Below are 22303 nucleotides of genomic sequence, written 5' to 3' on the forward strand. Positions count from 1 at the left end.
CGTGTGGTATGGTTTCTCTATATGAGTAATTTTTTAAATTGCAAATTGGGCGTCTTCACCAAGCTTAGTCTAGATCGCGCAGACCGTTGTTTACACCATGTTGAACATTCAGCTCAACCATTGGACATCACCACGTGGCCCCGCGGGATCCCTCGATTTCCAACTAAAGTGGTGGAAACATAAAATAGCGGAGGGAACTGCCACTACATTTCGGGTGGCTGTGGGCACCATTCGTCGAAAATTCAGAAAAGAACGAGAAACAATGAAAAAAGAAAGAACATATATGTCAGTCTCCACAGGAAAGGTGGTGACCTCGAGTTTATACTTAGCATAACAGCTTAGGATGGCCGCGTCGTCTTCTGTGTCTCATTAACGAGGGGGCTGGAAGCGCAAGAATGGCACGACACAGTCTGCCCCACTGACGCCCGTTTCCGAGAAAATGTACGCACGCAAGTGAAAAAAAAAAAAAAGAAGTGGAGGTGAAGGCTCCGAGACAATGAGACCGACAAATGCAGGCGCACGTAGCACGCTCGAGTAAGCCCTCTGGCGCGCCCGCAGTGCCGACCCCGAGAATAATAGGGCGCTGTCTCAACGCCCCTTCGGCTCGCCCTCCCCCCCCCCCCCCCCCGTTTTTCTGACGGTCCCCTAACTCCGTGCGAATATAGACTCAGTCAGCGTCGGTACCCTTGTGGCGGGACGCATGAAAGGCAGCTGCGGCGGAAAGGCAAGGATGCAGAGGTCTGACGACAACGGCGACGCAAGAGGCAAGCTCCGCCGCGAGGCCACCGTTCCGCGGCACGCGCAGATGTGGTCGGAACAACGGCGGCCCTCGGCCGTGGCGCCCCATCAACGGGGCTCCGTTCTCCCTTTGTCTCCGCGAGGGATCTCGAGTACGAATCCGCTTTCCCGAGAATTCGCGGAGTCCCACCTTCGGGGTTCGAGACGCACGAGAGAGGACCCCGACGACTGGCCATTGCTCGCGTGCCTGCCCTAAATGCGGGGCTACGCCGCATCGCGACTCGCCTTGCAAGGCAGCCAGCTTGCTCGAACCAACAGTCGACCGGGGGTCCAGTCCTCCACTCGAGCCAGCTGTTTGCCACACGTGGTAGCGGCGGCGGTGGCGGCGAGGGAGGGTGAAAGAAGGGGCGAGGTTGGAGCGCGTGGAAGACGCTTCGGGAGCGAGACCCTGAATGACAGCCCATATGGTGCGATGAAAAAGCGAGAGGGAGAGATCAAAGATGGCGGACCGCGGCGACGCGTCGCTTGACTTCTGGAGGCCTCCTGTCGCGCCGCCGTGTGCGGACGTGCGGAGCTCGTTCTGGGAAAGGGGTGTTGTTCCAGCGTCTTCTGCTTGTGAACCCCGAGACGAGGCTGACTACTGTCGTCTGTCCCGTTAGTAGGGGCACAGTGTCGCCTGTCGTTGCGAACTCTCGTCGCGAACGACTCAGATTGAGAAGCTGTTCTCGGTTTACCGTGCACTGTCTAGTGTTGCAGCTCCGTTCTGGATTCATTATTTATTCTTTGTTTTTGCTTTCCTTCTTTAGAGACAGTGTGGGAAGCTGGCGCCCGCACAGACGAGTTTTTTGCACAGTGCTGTGGAGCGCCTCGCACGTGTATGAGGATTATGTTCGGGGCTTTGGACTAAACGAACCATAATAACCTTTCCAAACGCGTGGCGGCGTAAGCTAAAGGGAGAGACGATGTGCATGGTCGTGTTTCTTTACGCTGGCTTTAGTTGTTTCTGGTTATATAAATATCCGCGCCATGTTGTTGGCATGCTGCAGACGCCGGATAAACAGAAATGTTGTATCACATTGTACGCAAACGTAGGACGTTTCGTCCGTCACCTCCTCTCGGGCTGTCTGTAAACTAACTGGTGTTCTCGAAGTTTTGGTTATTTCGCTACGGTTAGTTAGCTACGCTGAAAGCGGTTCCGTGTTAAATGTGTGTCCTGCTTAGCACCCGTCGCTGTTAAGTGCACATGAACGCAGCTATGTGTGACGAAAAAAAATTGGTGGCGGAACGAGAGAGGGTACTAGAAAAAGAAAGTCACGAAATGCACGAGGAACGCCATACATCGGCGGGCACGGAGCTTGCATCATATTCATGCATTGTTCATGACAGAAGACCTCTCTGCAAGAAGCAGTTACTGAGAGCCACACTGTATCATAAAAGCAACACTTAAGGAAAAAGAGAGGTATGCATTACGCAGTCGTGACGCGTAGGTCGTTGTTTTATTTGAGTAGAACGTGGCTAGGTTCCAAGCAAGAGGAAAGTTCATTATTCCCTGCAAAAATCACTTTCTTTCTTTCTTTCTTTCTTTCTTTCTTTCTTTCTTTCTTTCTTTCTTTCTTTCTTTCTTTCTTTCTTTCTTTCTTTCTCAGCCGCGCCTGAGCCAGCACGTCGAGCGGTCTTCTAAACGCGAAAGCTGATGGCGTCGACCGCGACGGGAATAGAAGAAAATAATCTCGCTGAAAGGGTTCTGCGTCCTCAACGGTAAATACTTCATGAATAGGTCTTTCAGCTATAGTAGGCCCCCTCCCGCACCCTTGCGGACTGCGTTGAAACGTGCGTGTATCCCTCCCCGCGGTCGGGCAGCGTAGTTGAAAGTTCATCCGCGCCCCAGACACAACAAACGTCGCGTCTCGGGCTCCGCCGAGGGCTGGCGCAACTGTATCCGATTTATGCACGCCATCGTGGCACGGCTTCGTGCCACAGTGTTTGTTCTGCGAGCCTGCAGGAACTGTAGGTCACTCGACACAAAGTCACGAAGGTCGCGGTCGTTGCGTGGTCCATTTCGTTGAACCCTCTAAGAACGTTCGACTGGCATATATAGTCTTACGAATGCAGACTATACCAGGGATCGTTTTTAGTAAAAAACAGACTTGTATAAATTCTGCCACAATAAAGGCATGTACTGGCACTCATTAAGGAGCCAGAACTGCTCAGTCATGACTTGCACACATTTAAGGGTGTAGAAAGTGCCAAATCATCTTTTATTGTGCTTCGTTTGTCTCGTGTCCAACGCCCTCACCATTAAGCGTGTACGTCCAAGTCGCCCACAAGGCCTATTCCACACCTTAGAACCCTGCTCTGCTTCATCGAACACTATAACTTATAATTGTGCTTGTAAGGTGCGTCGCTCGTTTTATGCCGCGAAGCAAACTTTCTATCAAAGACAATCGCCAGCGCGATGCTAGGTATTAGCAATGTCTGACTAATTAACTTTGACATTATCCGCTTTAGGGCACGCGTCCACGGTTTTCGCAATTGAATCGAAGTAGTAATGAAGGGAATCGTAACCATTGGGCTGAAAGCTTTTCGTTATCATCAAATTTAGAAAAACAAAAACGTACTAAATATTTGCGGCGAGACGAACTGATGTTTCGCTCCACGCTTCTCAGAATTTCGGAAGAAATGAGGGACCTAGTGGTATCGGTAATTGTCAGAAGTACCCACGGTATAAATGCGGTGTCTCGCGCGGCCACATTCAAACCACTCGGATATAACGAGCTAACCGACCGTTCAGTATATCGACGCCTCCCTGGCGTGCCGACTACGTTCTAGCTAACATGCAGAACAGGCGTTCGCGTGCAAGTATCACGAAAGACTTGTCTGAATCTTGCATAAGAGAGAGAGAGAGAAATAGAAGACAGGAAAGGCGGGGAGTTCAACCACACGTACGTCCGGTTTGCTACCCTGCACTGGGGCAAGGGGTATGGGGACGAAAAGAGAGAGTGAATCTATCATAAATAGGAAAAGCAAAAGTAACAACAGCTGACGCATATTACCGATACGTTAGCCGCTGCACAACGCATGTTTTTTTCATGGAAAACTGGTGAAGCTCATGGTGCGCCATTACGAAAGGGTGCATTAAATTTCAGTTTAAGGTCGCCACTCTTAAGCAGTCTGCTGCCGACGCATGTGCCACCACCCCGTTACAAAGGTGATGCTCTTAAAGGCGATCGATATTGTGATACATCAACGCGCGTCCGAGTTGGAGCGCTCCGTAAACGCCGGAGTGAAGACGGAAGGAAGCCCGTGCTGTGGGTGGGTGAAAGAAATCCACTAGTTTTAAAACGTTCTTCCCACTAAACGACTCAAGTCCGCAGAAGGTCCCGAGTAATCTGCAGTCGCCAAACAAATTCCTAGATTTCAAAAACTTTAGCCGCAGTTTTCTGAACGGTGGCGGTAGCACAAATTTTGTTTAGTTTCCCTATTCTCAAGCGGTAGTTCTTGCTCACACCTTCTTGGAAGATGGAAGCTCCGGAGTCCCGCCGAAATCTCGAGCTATCTAAACCCACCGCTAAGTGGTTTACGAACCCCTCAAATTGGCCGAAGCGTTTACGACCGGGCAACCGAAAGACAAACAAGTAAACGAACGGAAATAAACGGAGCGGGCAGCGGGTGTATAACCAAGTTTTGAACAAACAAAAGGTTATGTTCGGGGCGAGCGCCGCTCGGCGGCGAGCTCATCGTTGATAGGGACCCCCCTTGTTGAAGAAAAACAATGTATAGGCACTCCGCGCCGGCTCGAGTGTTATTGCTCGGTTCCTCGGAAGGAGGCACCCACGCCAGCTCAATGTGCGCCAACAAAGCGTGGCTGCGGTCTTTTCGGCGGACTGAGCGAAGGCGTTCACCTTTGCCGGCAGCCGAGAAGAGATCGCCGCCGACAGACGAGGCGGCGGCCAGGGGAGAGGAGGAAACGGGAGGGGAGGGCGGCAAAGCATTCGGAGGAGCGGGCGAGAGGGGAAAAGCGAGAGAGCTACGCGCGCCGCAGACGCGCCGACGGCACCCAACTCAAGTTTAGTAACGGTGACGGCGGTAGGGCGGGCGTTCCGTCGGACCCCTTTCAACATTCCGCGGGCACAGAAGTTCACTTCCGGTCTCAGCCGCCCGCTTGTACGCGCAAATTGAAAACACACGAGGCCACGCTCGACCGTGCTCCGCGTCCGAAAAAGGGGGAAGAAAAGAGCAAAGGGTGGCGGCCTCAGAAGAGAAAGGGGGGCCTCAGAATGGAAGGCCCCTTCGCCCCCTGCCCTCCAGCCTTTCACCGCCAGAAACTCGTCTAACTAGCCGCCCGTCGCACGGGAGGCTCAAAATTGAATGCGCGTGCCGCCGCCGGCCGCGGCTCGCTGAATGGAGACCGCGAGTGTGCGCGCAAGTGCATAAGGAGAGGGCGTGAAATGGGTGCGGTGGGTAAGCCTCGGTCGGGCTGCCAGCGAGAGAACTCTAGCGGTCCGTTGCCGGCGCGTGCGTTGGCACGCGCGGCTGGGCCAGGGACGATGACGGGCTGTCGTCGACTCGCGGGCCCGCGAAGCAGCGCGACCTCGTATATGGCCTGCTGTCGATGGCAGATGCGCGCGGCGTGTGGCCCCGGGTGCCCCTGTCCGGCCGACTCTCGGCGTGGCAGCCCTTCTCCTCGACCGCCTCTCGCAAGTTCTCAGAACCGAACGAAAGTACGCAGCGAGGAAGACGGCGTTCCGAGATGGCCGCGCAAAGCGCGGGCAGCTTCTCGATGGGTTTGGGGAGGCGGGGGGGACGGTTGAGCGTCGTACAGACCCGGCGAACTGACGGTCTGGCCCGCAAATGTCCTCCGGACCGGAGGCAGCTCTCGCAAGACCCGCATTCGGCTCAAGGGGGTGTGAAGGAAAGAAGGTGTATAAGGGCATCTGGGGAGAAAAGGAGGAGCTCGGAAGGTGGGGCGAGTTCGCCGTGGAGGAACGGCCAGACGACGACGAGCGGACGTGTCGGATTTCCGCCCGGAAATTGGGGACTCGTTCCAGCAAAACAATTACCGCATTAGTCGGCGGCGATCAGGCGGAGGGAGCACTCGGCACGGACTCGGGGACGAAGGCGGGGATGAATGAATGGGTGTGGAAGAAGATCGGGCCAGGCAGGCAATAGGAACGGAGCGACGCCCAAGAAGGGGGGCGTCCGAGAAAGGAAGGAGAGCAGCTGGCGAGAGAAAGAAAGACAAGAGAAAGGCACACAGTCGAACAGATAGGACAGAAGGAAAACGAAGCAACTGTCCCCTTCTCGACGGCATCGTCTTCGTCGTCCTCGCCAGGCGGGTCGAACCGTTCAGGGAACGAGCCATCGATCTCGGCCGCAGGAGTGGTGGAAAGATGGTGAGGGTGGGGGGGGGGGGGGGAGGGTCGGGAGTGTACGTGCGTGTTTCTTCTTCTCCCACGGGCACCGCCGGGACAGTTGGTGGGGGGAGGAGAGGGAGTTGGCGAGGCCAATTCATTGCGAGGGCGCGATACCTCTGCGCCGTCCGGGGTGCAGGAATTCGCGCGCTGTGCGAGCGCGTGTGCGACGGAAGACGGAACGAAGCCGCGCCGCGTAAACAGCGTCGTATATTTCACTGCCGCCGCTCTGCGGTTCACCGCTGCCTGCGCAGCCCGCAGCTAACGAGAGTCCGTCCGGCGGTGACACTGATACCCGGCGGCACGTGCGAACGGTGCATATGACGGCCTGAAAAACGGCGCTCGCCGCAGTCGGCGCCGAGTGCTGTTGTCTCCTTCGGGAGGCGCGCCATCTTTTCTTTGTTGACTTTCGTGCTCGAGGTCGGTGAGCGACGGACGGATAGAGAGAGAAGGCTCTATTTTTACCGTTCGAGTGGAGAACTCGAGCTCCATTCTTGTCGGGGCACGCCGGATCCACGCATGGCAAGCCGAGACTGCCCTGACGTCAGACGCCGGCTTGGGACAGTGAGCCGCGAGGTGTGTGACAAGCACCCGCTTGCGAATATGTTTCGCCTATTTAGGGACGGCTGCGTTTCTTAACGCCTGTGGATTTCTCGCGTTGGTGTTTTTGCGTGATGTAGCCCCCTGACCAAAAGTTTGTGCGCGTCGGCGTGAGGGTGAGGAAATGGAGCGGACGTCAGTGCACCGATAGTAAGGGAAGACAAACAAGGGCTATCATTGTCACTAGCTCGCCCACTGGTACTGAATCGCTACTCAAAATATACGATCTGCTCGAACTACTAGCACTAAGCCAAAAATCGCATGCTTGCAATGCTGTGGAAGATCCGCCTAGAAGCACAACTATGGGCGACTATAAAAGAATCAATCGCGTTCAGCTGCGAATCCGTTTTTCTTTATTGCTGTTACTTGTTTGAATACGAGAGATAAAAAAAACAAATAATGTACATATAAAGCACACATTATTCTATGGCCTGGAAAGTCAGACAATAACGCGCAATGAAATCGAGTGGTCTTGAAACTCGACCTCGTATCCCTCGCTTTTCCATTTGGCCCGAACGTGTGCTGATTTGGCTGCAAGAGGGTCTGCGCCGACAATTCATATATATATGCAGCTGGCCTTGGACCAGTGGAGCATCACACCAGGCTGAAAGCTCACAAAAAAAGAAAGAACTCTAACCATAGTCATGAACGACGTCGTAACCTACGTCTTTTGACAAAAACCACGATTCGTTCGCTATTGATATTTTTTTTTTAAAGTGGAACCTAAAGATTGCGTAGGGCATTTTCAGAAGCGAACTAATATATCTGTTTCACTATTTCCTAGCTCTCCTCTCCACTCAGCTTGCCTACATTGTTTTCCTATCTTCAATGGCATGCCTGTAGAAGTAAAGATTGTTGTAAGCAGACCAGAACGAAGCAGTTAAACGATGCATGAAAGCAACACTGTCGGAGCCTGAGTGCCATTTCCGCGGCGTAACGCGTAACCCTGGGCACCTTTGATCTCAAACGGCTTACTCCTGAGGGATACTTTTAGAGCGCACTACTGTCAACTGAAGCAGGTTCGTACCCATAACAATAAAGTACCGGGAGCCCCCGGCAAGCATCATCTTTCTTAAGACGTAAAGCTTAACGCGGCGCTAAGCCCACAAGACTGAGTCTGTATACAGCTCACTTTATAAGAAGGCTTTGCTAATGCTTCGCTCCATCTTCTTCTTGTTCTTCTGTGTGTGTTTTTTTCTTTCTAAACTTTCTCGCCCTGCATGACACGTGAGCGTTTCGAGCGTCGGTCGCGTCGCCGGCAACTTTCTGCGCTGCCTCGACGCTGCTGCGTTAAGCCACCGCGCTAAGGGATCGAAGGGTACTCGGGAGAAGTTGCCACGGCGCACACTATATACTTGACAGCGCACCACGTTTATTGCTAGTGTCACGTTTATCTGTGCGACGCTGCCCCAATACGTCGTCCAGACACAGGTCACCTTTACGAGAGCGATATTTGGGGCCGCTCTCGAAAGAGCTTCTCGGAATCCAATAACGTAGTTTGAAGGCTCCTCGAGATGATGATGTAAGGCGGCCGTTGGGAGGAACGTCTGCCGAGGTATGTAGGCTGGCTCGGAGGAGAGACGTCGTGCGTACGCCCCCCGGGCGTGGGACTACAAAAGGCTCCATAACGTCATATGTACCGCAGGCCTGTCTGGTTCCAAGCTATAAAGAGAGAGAGCATATTCGTGTTGACCTTGCGCCTTTGTTAGCAATAGCCTTACAACGCCTGTCAACATGCAGTATAGTCATCTTCTTTCCCGGTGTGTCTTGCGAAAGTTCCCTTCATGTCGACGTAGTAACTTCGAGGTTTTCTTTCTTTTTTTTATTTATTGCAATAGGAAATATATGGACACTCCAGGCGCATTTCTCAGAAAAAATAAAATAGTCGCCGCGCCGTATGCTGTATGTGCGAGTGAAAGATGGCGAGGGTGAGCCGGCGATTGAGGCTCAATCTCTCGCACGCAACGACGGAAAACGGGGAGAAAGCGCGCCGCGTTGCGTCGCGCGCAAGGCATCGTGGAAAGTGGGCGGAAGGAGGAGGGGGCGTGGCGGCCGGGCCGCTATGTCTTGAAAGCCATCTGCGATGGGTACAGAGGGTGCAGAGTCCGGGTTGCGCTGCGTTTTCAAGGCGAAGTTCGCGTTGATGCGAGCGGCTGAACGAAGGTCAATTCGCTCACTGCTGCTGCCGCGTTTCCTCACTGCACCGTTTTGACAGCGAGTTTCCGCGGTCATCGAGTGAGACATGTTCATGTTTGCTTGTGCCTTGTGCGCTCATCACTCCAGCTTGTCAATATAGTTAGTATGCCTATGCATACAAGTTTATTATGTCGGTAAAACTGCTATCCTTGCTTCGTATATAGCTTTCCACTAATTTGTTATCGCAATTGATGCTTCACCTTTCGAGCGAAACTGCGACATTATATATACATTTTTTTTTTGCAGTTTGCCGCATTTCTCTCTTGCTTTATTGTCCTCGTAGGAATGAAAACAAAGCGCCGAGCTATTCAGACAATGTTGGACTCTAAAGGCAGCTTGCGTCCCACGATCAGCGACATTTCTCTGCGCAAAGACGGAACAACCGAATAGGCAGGACGCCGTCAAATTTGGTAAAGGCAGAGCTGTCAGCGTGACGTGCTTCTGGCAAACGTAAAAAAAAAATAAATCTGGCATAACGGTGAATCCCCGTGCCACTCCAGCACGTATACCTAAGGAAGAGAATGTTCATTCAAACAAAAGACACCCCTGCACACGCGCACCATCGTGCTAAGGTGCTGTGTTAGGCATAGGTTCCACACTTAATTGCCGACAGAAGACATCGCAGCTGAAGGTGACGAAGGGATTACTTCGGTTTTTGAAAGAGACGGGATTGGACAAACGGCTGTGACTGTGATATCACGTACCACGCAAGAGTGATGGACTCTTAACTGACGATGCGTGTGCTGTGTGCTCTCTCTCTCTCTCTCTCCTTTCCCCATCTTTCATCCCCCCATCCCGCTCCCATGTGTAGGGTAGCAAACCGGTTAAGCTAAACTGGTTAAGCTCCCTCTCTTTCCTTCTCCACTTTTGTCCCTTCCTTCCTTCCTCTTCCCACACAGCGGTGCCGAATATCTTTATCGGAAACCTGCCGCTTGTGATGCCTGCTCTATATTGGCTTCTCTCTCACTGCCATACTGGTGTTCGCACGCCGCTGCAAGCTGTTTCTTTAACTGAACTCGAAGGAATTAACAAACAATTGTTTTAAACGTTAACAGGCTTCGAACACAGCTGTTCTCGATTAATCTAGCGCTGCTGCAAAACGAATACTGTGCATAACGATCTTTCTTTAGACCGGGGTGAGGCTGTAGTGCGGTGTCACTGATGATGCTTGCACTGTATGAACTCTTCTGCCATTCGCTGGACACACACACATATATATATATATATATATATATATATATATATATATATATATATATATATATATATATTCATTTGACATAAGGGCTTTTACCGCGCCCGTAACTCTGTTATACTCGTGACTTGGTTATTACGGATATTGAGCTGCGAGTACATTAGAACTCTCTTCTTGCCTAAGGTTCACTTTAGACTGTTCAGTATTGCTACCACCGTTTACTTTTTTGTTAGTTTGTTAATTATTTAGAAATATTGACACACACTCCTCTTCTAATTAAGTTCCCTATATTTTCACTTCTTTGTCTCACTGTTGACTCACTTGTGCCTCTTTACTTATCTTTGTTCGAGGGGTACGGTGCAGTGCCCAAGGGCGTTACAGCAGAGGGATTACAGCGACGAGTAGAATGCATCTTCATCGATATAGTGCATGGGTTCTCCAGTCAGCCTGCTCCATCGGTTTACTGTTCGAGCAAACACGGAGTTACCGTACACGTTCGTCTCGGTTTGGTAGTTTAGGATTTTGCGGTCACGATCATTACATGTGGAGGTATAACGAGGTTGATTTTGGGTAGGTTCCATCGTTAATTGTCGTCTTACTATAGTATATTAACTACAATTTTCTAGGTTATTATATAAGGGGTACACCTTACACTCCTCCCTCTGTCGGAATCCAATAACGCGGTTTCAAGGCACTTTGCGAGGTCGATGTACGCAACGCTCTCTGTTGACAGTGCACCGTATAATTCGCGAATGAAATGGATAAGGACGGCCCGCGATAAAGCCGTCCGTTCCTTTTCCTGAGGGATGCGCGGCGGGCCGTCTCCGCTATGCTGTAGCACTTTCGCGAAGGTTGCACGGTCGCGCTGCCGTGCGCTGCAGAGAAGCGTCCCACGGGTGAACCTGCACGAGGAAGAATAAATAAAATTCTATCGGCCGCGACAACGGGGGGGCAGATTTGAACGCGCGTCGTATAGAAAGCCCGGGGATGAAAGGCTGCAGTCGCGCGCGCGGCAGCGTGCGGAAACAATTTGCGCCTTCGTATATATACGAACACACCTTGGGCCGGCGCTGGACCAACGACCCTTTTATTTCCCTCCGGTTGTTTCTCGAACCCCCGTTCGCGTTTGGGGAGGAAAAAGGAAAGGACGGGGCACTTTGCTGCACCGATGCGGGGAGAAAGGTGTGGGGAAAGGGGGGCGAGCGTAGCGCGAGAGGGAAGCGCAGTTTCGCATGCGCATCACAGCTAGCCCGATCGCCGCGAGAAAAACCTGGAAAGGAGAGAGGTGCGCCTCCCGAAAATGGTTTTTTGTTCGCCCGTCGCGCCGCCCTCAGCGCTGCCGTATCTGCAGCAGCGGAATGGGAAAGGATTAGGCCTACACCGGGCGGGCCGCGGGCGCGTTGTCCGAAAAAATGCCATCATTAGCCGCCGTGCACTTCGTTAGCGGCGCGCGCGGGAGACCCCCCTAGTTGACGCTTCTTCGTCGTCTCCCGGTAAGGGAATTGCGCTAATTTACTCGATTCGCGAGGCGAGTTAGTTGGCCGGCGACGTCGACGACACGCCGGGCGCAACGCGGCCGTTCGTTTCGCTGGAAGAATGCGTTGGCTGTGCAGAAGCAGCAGCAGCGGCGGCGGCGGCCCCGGGAGAGCGCGGCTGGCAAAGGGAGGACGAACGCCAACACAAAATAGAAAGAGAACCTGAAAAAGAGAGGAGGTGTCGCGTTCGGGAAGAATGCTCGACACGGGCTCCGACGGGCTGGCACGTTAATAATCGCGGTCCGGGAGGACGACTGTAAACTGAGCATGGTTGACGGGCTACCGGGAGACAAAAGGAACGGCGCGTATATAAGCACGGAATGCCGAAACCCGGTGCCGCTTAGCCCGTGCCGCTTCGGGAGCGGGCGCGATAATTAAGTGCCCACTGATTCTTCCGTCGGGTGACGTGGAAGTCAGAGCGAAGGATAATTTAGCGAAATAAGCGGAGGGGAGAAGCAGAGACTTCGTGGGAAAGGCCTGCATACAGTGCATACTGGGCTTAAGTCGAACCATCCAGGCGGGGGCTGAAAGCACTAATATTGTGAAAAAAAAAAGAAACTGAGCAAAAGCGAATAACGTGAGGCTGCAAGGCTGTCGGAGTAGAAAAGGCTCGAGTGAGAGAAGGAGAGAGCCATAGAGATTTTGAATGAATGCAGGGGGTGTTTGCGTGGGCGCACGCCTAACATGCAATGCCGGGTGACCAAAAGAAAGAAGAAAAATCTAGGAGGCGAGCGACCAAGCAATCGACATTCGTGCATTGCTTGCGGGTGTCGCACCTTATTCCTTCTGCGAAGTGGTAGTAGTACGCTTTGTCATATAGACAGCCGCGCAAGTGTATAAGGGAACTTCATCTTACCATTGCAGGTTATGCACTGTTCACTTACTTCACGACAAATCGCTATCTGTGCTGTACCGCAAGTGTATGCGCGTTGTGCCCTAACTATGGCCTTGTGACAGAGCATATATATATATATATATATATATATATATATATATATATATATATATATATATATATATATATATATATATATATATATATATATATATATATATATATATATATATATATATATGTGTGTGTGTGTACGTATATTAAATAGCTAGTAAATGCATGCGTTTACGAGATTAACGTGTATTTTACTACCTCCTGACTAGTTCCTGGTAGCTTTTACTAAGTAACTGCCAAGCCACTACTACCGCGTGTGGCAATGGTCTATTGTGCTGTGATTGTGGCATTATTGTGCAAAATTTATATAACCTGTAGTGTGTCTCATGATGTTTCACCAACAGTTATGCGCGGCGTCGTAGCACATATATATGAAGACAGAAGGCTATAGAGAAATTAGGGTAAAAAAACTGATTAATTATCCACATAAACAAGTGCTCACCGGTGCAACAAGTGCTCGCTATAGAACTAGGACTAGAAACGCTCTTGAAGTTCATCTTCGAGTATGTGTCGCTTAGCACCCATGTCGTAGTTCCCTGTGCGCGCGCTCTTTCGAAAAAAAAAAACAGCTAGAAACACGGACGAGAAAGGAAGAAGACAGGACGAGAGCTGTCCTTTGTGTTCTTGTTTATCGTACGTTGCATGATGGAGTTACCCAGCAGTTTGTTACCCGCATCAATTGTGCCGTAATATCCTCGGGAAGCCTTACCTATACCAATAAGTCTGCCTAATAAACAGCGAAAGGACGCCTTTTATCTCTCTTCATGTGTGTTATTTGACCTCCTTATGCGTTTACAGTGCCAGCGACGTAACACGGCAATGCAAACGGCAGTAATAAATCTAATGGGCTTCATTGTATCGGTGGTAGTTAAAGTTCAGTTGCGTTAGTAACTGCACAACGGAGCTAGTACTAAGTTAGTGCCTTTTCCTAGCCTCAGTAGGTCGTGAAAAGTACTAACTATAATTTTACTGCGTGTAGTGCTTTTTGAGACAAGTAGCGTGTTAGTACTTGTGGCTAGCGAATAAATCGACCTTTTATTTTAAGAGTGATGCACGCTTGCGGTTCCATGGAGCAGATCCCTTACCGCTTCTACACTCCCCCACCTCCTTTTATCCTGTCTTTTACGACAGATAGCTTTGCAGGAATATACCGCTTGCATTTCCGCTGAGTTCAGTTAAGTAAATTTAGTAACCTCGATAGAACACGGTCAGACACGTAAGATAATTCGGCAAACGGCCCAAAGACGGGACACAGAAAAAGGAGCACAGGCGCTGTGTCGTGTGCTTGTGTGCAGGTATAGTGGCTCGGTCCCATCACTCGTGCTCAAGAAGAGGTGTTCCGCTGTACCTGTCGCGCACAAGCGTTCGCATTGGGTGTCTGGAGTTCAGCGTGCTCGCCGACAGTCGGAGGCTACAACCGCCAGACAGTCCAGACTGGCGCGCACGACAAAAAGGCGCCGTGATTCAGAACTAGTGGTCCTATTTTTGGGCGCTCGTCGCGACAGACTGCAAAGTCTAGCGTGCAACGACGCGTCGAGACGGGAAAGAAAGAAAGAAAGAAAGAAAGAAAGAAAGAAAGAAAGAAAGAAAGAAAGAAAGAAAGAAAGAAAGAAAGAAAGAAAGAAAGACGGAGGACACTTCCGCCTGAGGACGAGGTCTTTGTGCGTCACCAGAGGTGCTCCAGACACCCAGAGGTGCTCGTGAGGCAATCACCCGCCGCCTGCCGCCAATAAATAATGCGTTTAAAAAGGTCGTGTCGGCGAAACACGGCCTCAGCAATTTCTAAGTCTATGTGGAAGTTTCATGCGCTCCTTCATGCGTGTTCCATCGGTGTGAGGGCCGACATATTTGCAACTGCGATATATACTCAGGGCCACACTGCGTGGGGTCATTGTCAAGCGCCTTCGTTGTGGTCATGCGCACGAATCCTTTTTTTTTTTCTCATCTTTCCTGTTCTCCTCAGTTCTTTCCTGCCCTTGCCCATGCCTTCCGTCGGTGCTGATTATGCCAAGCTGCACAGTTACTCGGGTTAACGCCTCTGCCTTTCATTTCCTAATCTCTCTCTCGATATATATATATATATATATATATATATATATATATATATATATATATATATAATTCTTCGTCAAACTCGTCTCTTATGCGCACTTGTACAACACGCTGAGCGCCGTTTATGCCCATTTTTTTCCCGTCGTTAAACGAGCACGTGCCAAGTGCCCCATAAACGTCAACCGAGAAACGTGTCTTGACGCTTCGAAACCCGAAGGCCTACATTTTAATTACAAAACCGTTTTGCAAATCCTTGCTTTGGAATTAGGCGTGTTAGAATTTGTACTGCAGCCTATATTTATCTATTAGTGACGTTATTCGTTGGTGCTACATTCGTGCCACGACCGCGGCACATTATAATATGATGACTCTTGGAAAGTTGTACGTATTTGTATAACGCAGTTGTACTTACGCTTCCTGGAGATAATCTATAACTGATCACACGTAGCTCGATCGTTGCGGTGTTGTGCTGCTGCTTAGCACCAGAGCGGCCATAGAGGCCGCCACATTCCGTTGGAGCAGAATGCATTTTTTTTTTTTTTTGAGCTCGTGAGTCACACTAAAGAGAAACATTAGTTGAGGCGTGTTCATAAAAAATGGCCCTTCTGCAATACCGAGAAAAGCCTGTTTTACCGCGAGAGATGCTTGATGAGACTGGAACAGACGCAAGAATGAAAAAAAAAAATGGCTGACGACACCGCTCCGAAGGGAGCTGTCACCAGTGCATTGGGCGGACATTAAAGATTGCCCCCCCCCCCCCCTTAACCCGGTGGTCAAGATTAACCCGGAGTGCTCCCACTATGGCGTCCCTCGTAATCGTGTCGTCGTTTTAACACGTAAATCCCCGGGCATTAATTTAATTGAAATTTCAACCGCCTCGAAGTCCCCGCACTATATCGCGCCGTGACGTCATCGATTTTGGCGACGTCCACTCGGAGGTTGATAATTCTTTGGCGGCAAGGGTTGACTGCATGCGCTCAATTCTGAAGAAGCTAAACACTAAACTTAGCAAATTTACAGAACTTTCGTTGCGCCGCATTTGCTTCGATACGAAACAAATAAGCTTTGAAATCCGTGACGTCGCATTCACGTATCGACGCTGGGCAATGCTGTTTTAGCGCCAAATTAAAAAGAAAAAGAAAGAAGTTTGATTTCCCTTCTCTTTTCAACAAATCCCCATCTTACCCCGATACTAAAGAAAACAGCGTTTAAGAAATGCTAGATTAAACTACCATAACGTGTTGTTGCTACTTAGCGTCCCATTAAAGACTCCCCGATGGCAAAAAATTATGCCGGGGCGCCCTTCCTTCTTTATGACTTCTCCCCATAGAAAGCCTGTGCGTTGTTTTGTAACTGTAAAACGCAGCAAGCAATTGATTCTCACGTGTGCTTTTCCTTCTTTCGCAGGAGTCCCACCCAGATCATCGTGCTTTTATGAAGTGGCTGTCTGCTAGCTACGCGCGATACTTGGTAAGCAAAACAGCTACCGCGTTCCGTCACTCCGGAAGTTATATTTCATTTTCAGCTGGTTTCATAGCCCCCATCCCTCTCCCACGTGTAGGGTAGCAAACCGGTTAAGCTAAACTGCTTAACCTCCCTGCATTTCCTTCTCCTCTTTTCCCTTCCTTCTTTCTTTCAGCTGGTTACCGGTTACGACGCGCACTGGCTTGCTTCACAAGTTTCGAATCACACGCGTGGTGCTGACGTTGAGCTGGTTGCAGCGCCCTCAGAGTCGAAGATGGCGTGCGCTTTTGCGGCTAGTAACTCAAGATCGCTTATGTATGAACGCCTTTTTAAGGTTTTGCGAGTCGCTTAGCTATCGTTATCGTTAGCATTATGAAACATAGTTCCAGCGCACAATTGAACAAGGACGAGGAGAGAAAGACAACACGAACGCCGGACTAGAAAGTATATCGCTAAGTATGGACAGCTGGGCTAGTTGGTTATGATTAGCATTGTTAATGCAATGCCTAGCAATGCTAATCATAACCAACTAGCCCAGCTGTCGATACTTAGCGATATACTTTCTAGTCCGGCGTTCGTGTTGTCTTTCTCTCCTCGTCCTTGTTCAATTGTGCGCTGGAACTATGTTTCACAATGCTAATCATAACCAACTAGCCCAGCTGTCCATACTTAGCGTTATCGTTATGCCGTTGGTGTAGAAATAGTTGCCACGCACTACGAAAAAAAAAAGCGTTTTCTTCTCAGTTTCCGCAGTGCCGCTTGTTAGAAGCGCTTCCGCGCATTTCGCCACCGCGATAAAATTACGAGCCGTGCCGTAACAGGAGAGACGATCTTCCTGTGGCGTGTTTCACGCTCTGTATGAAACCGCACGGAAGGTGGGGCGACCGCACCTGGTATTGATCAGACGCCTTTGTGCCGCTCGTTCCTGCCGACAGTCAGGAGTTGCGCAATGTCGCTTGTTTGGAAGAATCCATCACACCTGGCCGCGCCCTGTCAGCTCGTTGTGCGGTCTACGCTGCGCCCGAAATAGCGATCGCGCAGCAGGATAAAATTAGGTGCACTTTATACACGCAACTTAATTTGCGCGCTGTATACTGACTTCAGTTTTTTTTTTTTCGCCTATGCTTGTGGCCTTTCTTCTGCTTAATACTACTATTCTTATAAAAAAAAGATAGCTCTTAGTAGCGATGCATATTTGAGCATGTTTTTCCGTTGAAGCCTGGTAACAGAAAAATATATTTTCTGCGCTAATCATCGGTAGTAGTGTTATTTATTTATTTATTTATTTATTGAGAAAGAAAGCGGCGAATTCCCGAGCAAGATGGCGCAACATCAGCTTGGCTGACGGAAAGGAAAGAGTGGTGAGAGAAGAAGAACCAAGAGAGAGAGGGAGAGAGAGAAGGGGGGTGGCAAGAGGCAGATAGTTCGAAAAAGCCGCATGAAAACGACCACGGCACTTAAGGGAACATCACTGCACACCCGCCATATAGTAATACTGCGTAAAAAAAAAAGGTACAGAAAAATGCAACAATATCGAAAGGACGTTCCAGATCACGTGACTCGCCTCGCAGCGTTAATGCCGCCCCAAATGCACCTTGATGACAACGTTCGCGGACGAGTGGTTACCTGGAAATCAAGCGCGCAGCAGCCCGTTTTTGTTCGTCGCGAAAGGTTCGATGTTGCGGCTCCGTGTTGTGCGCACACACGAAACTCTGCGGCGTGCGCGCGAATAGTGTCTCCTTATTTATCTTCCATCGTGCCAACTCTCCACCGCAGCTCTCCACTTCCGCGTACGGTGAGTGCAAACGTGCGTTGGTGTCTCTGTGCGGCGCATATGCCTCGTATTGACTAGCATTAAACCCAGCACCTGCGCAAACAGCGTGTGGAATGGAAACATGCATCCATCGTCACGTACATTTCCCCGGGTGTTCTGGCGGGAAGCGTTACTGCAAGGTCATTTTCCGGGCATCAACACGCACGGTTTGTGTGTGTGTGTGTGTGTGTGTGTTTGTGTGTGTGTGTGTGTGTGTGTGTGTGTGTGTGTGTGTGTGTGTGTGTGCGCGCGTGCGCGCGTGCGCGCGTGTGTGTGTGTGTGTGTGTGTGTGTGTGTGTGTGTGTGTGTGTGTGTGTGTGTGTGTGTGTGTGTGTGTGTGTGTGTGTAAATGTTGTTTACTGCGAAGGGCTAATTCACCCCCAAAACTAAATTCATTTGTATCGTAATAACCGTCTATACTTACGGTTTTCTGTCCTCTGAGCAAGAAAACACGGGTTGCTATTGAGTTGCAAGAAGAAAAATCTGCGTATCCAAAGTACTCATTGGAATCTATGTGAAGCGAAGCCTTAGTGGAGCGGTTAATTAAATGCTTCGCTACTAACGGAGATGCGTATCATTTAGTTTACTTTTTCATGCTATACGACGTATAATCTCACGGAAGGTTCGTCTTTATCCACGGCAAGGGCCACAGCTTTCTAGTCGCGCAATTTTCATGTTTAGGCACTGCAACGGAGTAACAAAAGGGATCTCGAAGGCAAAGCCTTCTTGCGGACCGTATGCGCCGGAAGCAATTGCAGAGCTGGAAACACGTCATGGACGCCACGCTGCGAGACACCACCCATCTCCAGGCACAGTCGTATTTTTCCGAACGCGTCAAAGACATGCGCACGTGCGCGTGCCCGTTGTGAAGTTGTCTGCATTCGTAACGCCATGTTTTTCTCGACAAGGTCATTCTGCAAACTGGCAAAAAGCCGTTTCGAAGCCAGAATGACAAAGTCTAGGGCAAAATTTCGTACACCGTCTATAAATATAATACTGGCGTGAACCGCTACACTTGTATCTCACGTAGACAGTATAGTATAGTTTTTTTTTTTTTTTTGTAGGAAACCTTTGCGTGCTGTCTCTGCAGCGGTCGGGGCGGGCCGCTGCCCTTTGGCACGGCTCGCTCCGAGAAGACGCGCGGGCCTTGCCTTGCAAGGCAAGATTGTTGCCAGAAATAATCCACGCCGCGCGCGCTCTCCTCGAGCAAATGTCAACAAAGAGCGAACGAGCGGCCGCTGCTTCCGCCGAGAGACGCGGGTGTGTAGGCTTGAGTTGGGGTGGGAGTGGGTGGCCACGGGCACCCTCCACCCCCTCCTTCGAAAGGGGGCGGCGGAAAGTGCAGGCCGCTGGCGAAGAGTGCAGGCGCCTCGCTGCGTCTTCTTTGTCTCAAGTGTTTGTGCATCGGCTTTCCGCGGCCGTAACGTCATATCGAGAGTGGCCCGTGCTTTTCTTTTTTTTTTCTTCTACACACGCAGCGTGCGTCACTTAAGGTTCCTTTCTCGACTTTCCCACCGCCCGTAGTTCAACTGAACTCGGACGAAACTGACCTTTTTCGCAATCGATGCCGGTGGCCACGGGAAGTTTGTTTTCTGGCGTGAAAAAAAAAAAAAAGCGGCTTTGTTGTGACGAAAATAGCTTGTTTACGAGTTTGTTTGACCCAGGGGTTCGTTTCTTAACTCCGGGCGAGTTTGGAAACTGCATATGGTGTCCATTCTAAGCGCCTTTTTTTGTTTGTTTGTTTCTTCAGAAGGCACAGTAACATTTCCTCGCAGCGCGCCAGTATGAGTTGTAAGTTTTATGCCCCAAGGTCAAGATAAGAAGAATGGACCTACACGAGAGAGAGATCCGCCGAATGTTTCTCGTCGGACTTCTATTTCCATTTCAGTCCCTTATTTTTCGATGGCAGAGAATGCGGTAGCCGCAGCGCAAGGATAGAAAGCCTGCAGCAGGCACGCGGGAAACACGAGTAATGCCAGGCGGGTGCGTTAATTAAAGAGGCGGCGCGTAATCATTTGCCGCTGACCTCCTCTCTTTAGCATCTATCAGCAGTGACACAGTACACGTGCGCCTCGCGACACGTTTAATGTCGCGACGCGCGAACGCGACGTTGACATCGTGTTTCGTTACCCGCGCCCTCTGCCCGCTCGTCGGATGCGTAACACGACGAGCGCACGCTACGGTGGCGCGCAAGGCTGTTACACGCGCCACGGCTACAGCCAGTAGCCAAAATGGCCGCGACGCTCGACCGGCGCCCCCCCCTCCCCCACCCTTGACGCTGACCTCTCCCCTCATCCTCTCCCCTGCCTCACAGCTTCGGGGCGCTCAAAACAAAATTTACGAGTACGTGCCCCGGCGGACGGGAGGACACGCGTGGACGAGCGTATAGCACTGCACGGGAGGCGATGCGCGCGTGTCACCCTTGCTTGCCAACCCCCGGTCGCCGGCGGCCTAATTTTGGAAGGCGCATACTTGGGCGGACGGCGAGGCGATATTGGCCGATGGGGGCACGCGCCGTTGCACTCGCCTCGTCCTTCTTCTTCGAAAACTCCATTTTTTTTTCTCTCTCTCTCTCGCGAGCTTGCCCCGGCCCGTGCGTCCGTCGGCCTCCTGGAAACATTCTCGGCGTCGAGCCCGTGTTTGCTGCCGCGAGAGGCCCTGCTTCGCATCAAGATAAACGTGATCCTTCTTGGGATGCACCGTTTTCCTTCCGTGCCCGCCGTGACTGTGAGACGATGCCCCCTTCGCTGGGCAGCTTCTGCGCGGCTTTCTCCAGAGCGATGTCACCCTTCTTCCCGACCTTCCTTCTTTCACCACCACACACCGCCCCCCCATCGCCAGGAGCGCGTGCCTGCCAGCCCTGCGAGACGGGGGGCACTGCCCCTTCATAAAAATTTACGTGTCACGCATAGTTTGCTCCCGGTTTCCGCAGACTGCGAAAGTATTTCGGGTTTAGAGCTTGCGAAACATGGTTATGTACGGTGTAGTCTCATTAAAGCGGGTATCCAGGAGAAGTGCGCAGCCTTGGAGCTGGAAACTAAAAATAAAGTTGCGGATGCTGAGCACCGACACAAGCTGCCCACGCGGAAGCTTGGGAGGAAGAATTAATTAGATGCTAATTATATGCTCGTCCTTTCGGGATCCCAAGTTTCACGTCTCGGTTATGATCTTCTTTTTGATTTTTTGACTTGTCGCACTCAACACTGCGCACGCATTTGAGAAAGTGACATTAACATGTCTATTGCAATTTTTTCATGCTTGAAAAGTCGTACTACTGAAACACTTCAGAGCATACTGTCACGTGATTTATATTGAGCGATGTAGTCGCACGATGTTGGATTAGGCTGTAGGTTAGATACTTTTAACGTTGTAGGCAACCCGCCGTGGTTGCTCAGTGGCTATGGTGTTGGGCTGCTGAGCACGAGGTCGCGGGATCGAATCCCGGCCACGGCGGCCACATTTCGATGGGGGCGAAATGCGAAAACACCCGTGTACTTAGATTTAGGTGCGCGTTAAAGAACCCCAGGTGGTCGAAATTTCCGGAGTCTTCCACTACGGCGTGCCTCATAATCAGAAAGTGGTTTTGGCACGTAAAACCCCATAATTAAAAACGTTGTAGGCACTAATTGTCCAATGCGGTGTGTTCGGGAGCAGCAGGTGTATTTTCGATACAAACACATGATAATCAAGTTAGAATGGGGCTTTACAAAAGGTTATATTAATGTTAGCTGTTATACTTCATAAGCTGGGCAGGAAAGCTGAGCAGATAGCGAATTTAGTGCCACAAGTATTACTGTTTTCATCAGTCATATCTGTTTAATCTTTGCTGCATTCGTCGGGCTTGAGACGTTGGAACATCGTCGTGAATTAGCACACCGCGACTCGCGACCTTGTATATATCGTCTCGTCTAAAAATTATTTTAGCTATACGTGAGCATATTACTAAAACTTTCTATATTTTATAAATGGTGCACAGTAATCTTATTTCTATTTGTATTTTTATAATGAGTATTCATAGTTAGAATCTCCAATCAAGAGCTTCCTATATACGATACTGTCTTCATTAAACGCTTTAGCCTTCTAACTCTGCAGTTTTGACAAAGAGTGTCTGACAGCCTATTCTTATTTTGAGCAATCAAACCTGTATCGCAGGCTTAGTTGGCAGCCACTCTCCATTCCTCTCCCCTTAAACACGTGATTATTTTCGCTATCCCTAGAGCACGGGAAAATACTCGGGACGGCTATATGGACTTACGAGCTCATTTTTCAAAATTCCGACGTCAGAAAACGGGAGTACCCCAAATGTTAAAGTGACTCGGATTCATCCACTCTCAGCCGCCCTTCCAAACT

General features: G+C 50.5%; 1 protein-coding gene across 4 annotated transcripts in view; it reads left to right on the top strand.

The window, feature by feature from the left end:
- The window catches only part of LOC135915395 (irregular chiasm C-roughest protein-like), a 407803-nt gene that overhangs the window by 262924 nt on the left and 122576 nt on the right, over nt 1-22303 (top strand). For 3 of the 4 annotated variants that reach the window (XM_065448440.2, XM_065448443.2, XM_065448444.2), the window contains one exon: nt 16084-16146. The gene's annotated coding sequence lies outside the window, so the exon portion shown is untranslated. Of the gene's footprint in view, nt 1-16083; nt 16147-17799; nt 17936-22303 lie in introns of those variants that run through there. The other variant, XM_065448447.2, reaches the window with a different exon arrangement.

The sequence above is a fragment of the Dermacentor albipictus genome, chromosome 4 (genome assembly GCF_038994185.2).
Source record: "Dermacentor albipictus isolate Rhodes 1998 colony chromosome 4, USDA_Dalb.pri_finalv2, whole genome shotgun sequence".
Classification (NCBI taxonomy): domain Eukaryota; kingdom Metazoa; phylum Arthropoda; class Arachnida; order Ixodida; family Ixodidae; genus Dermacentor; species Dermacentor albipictus.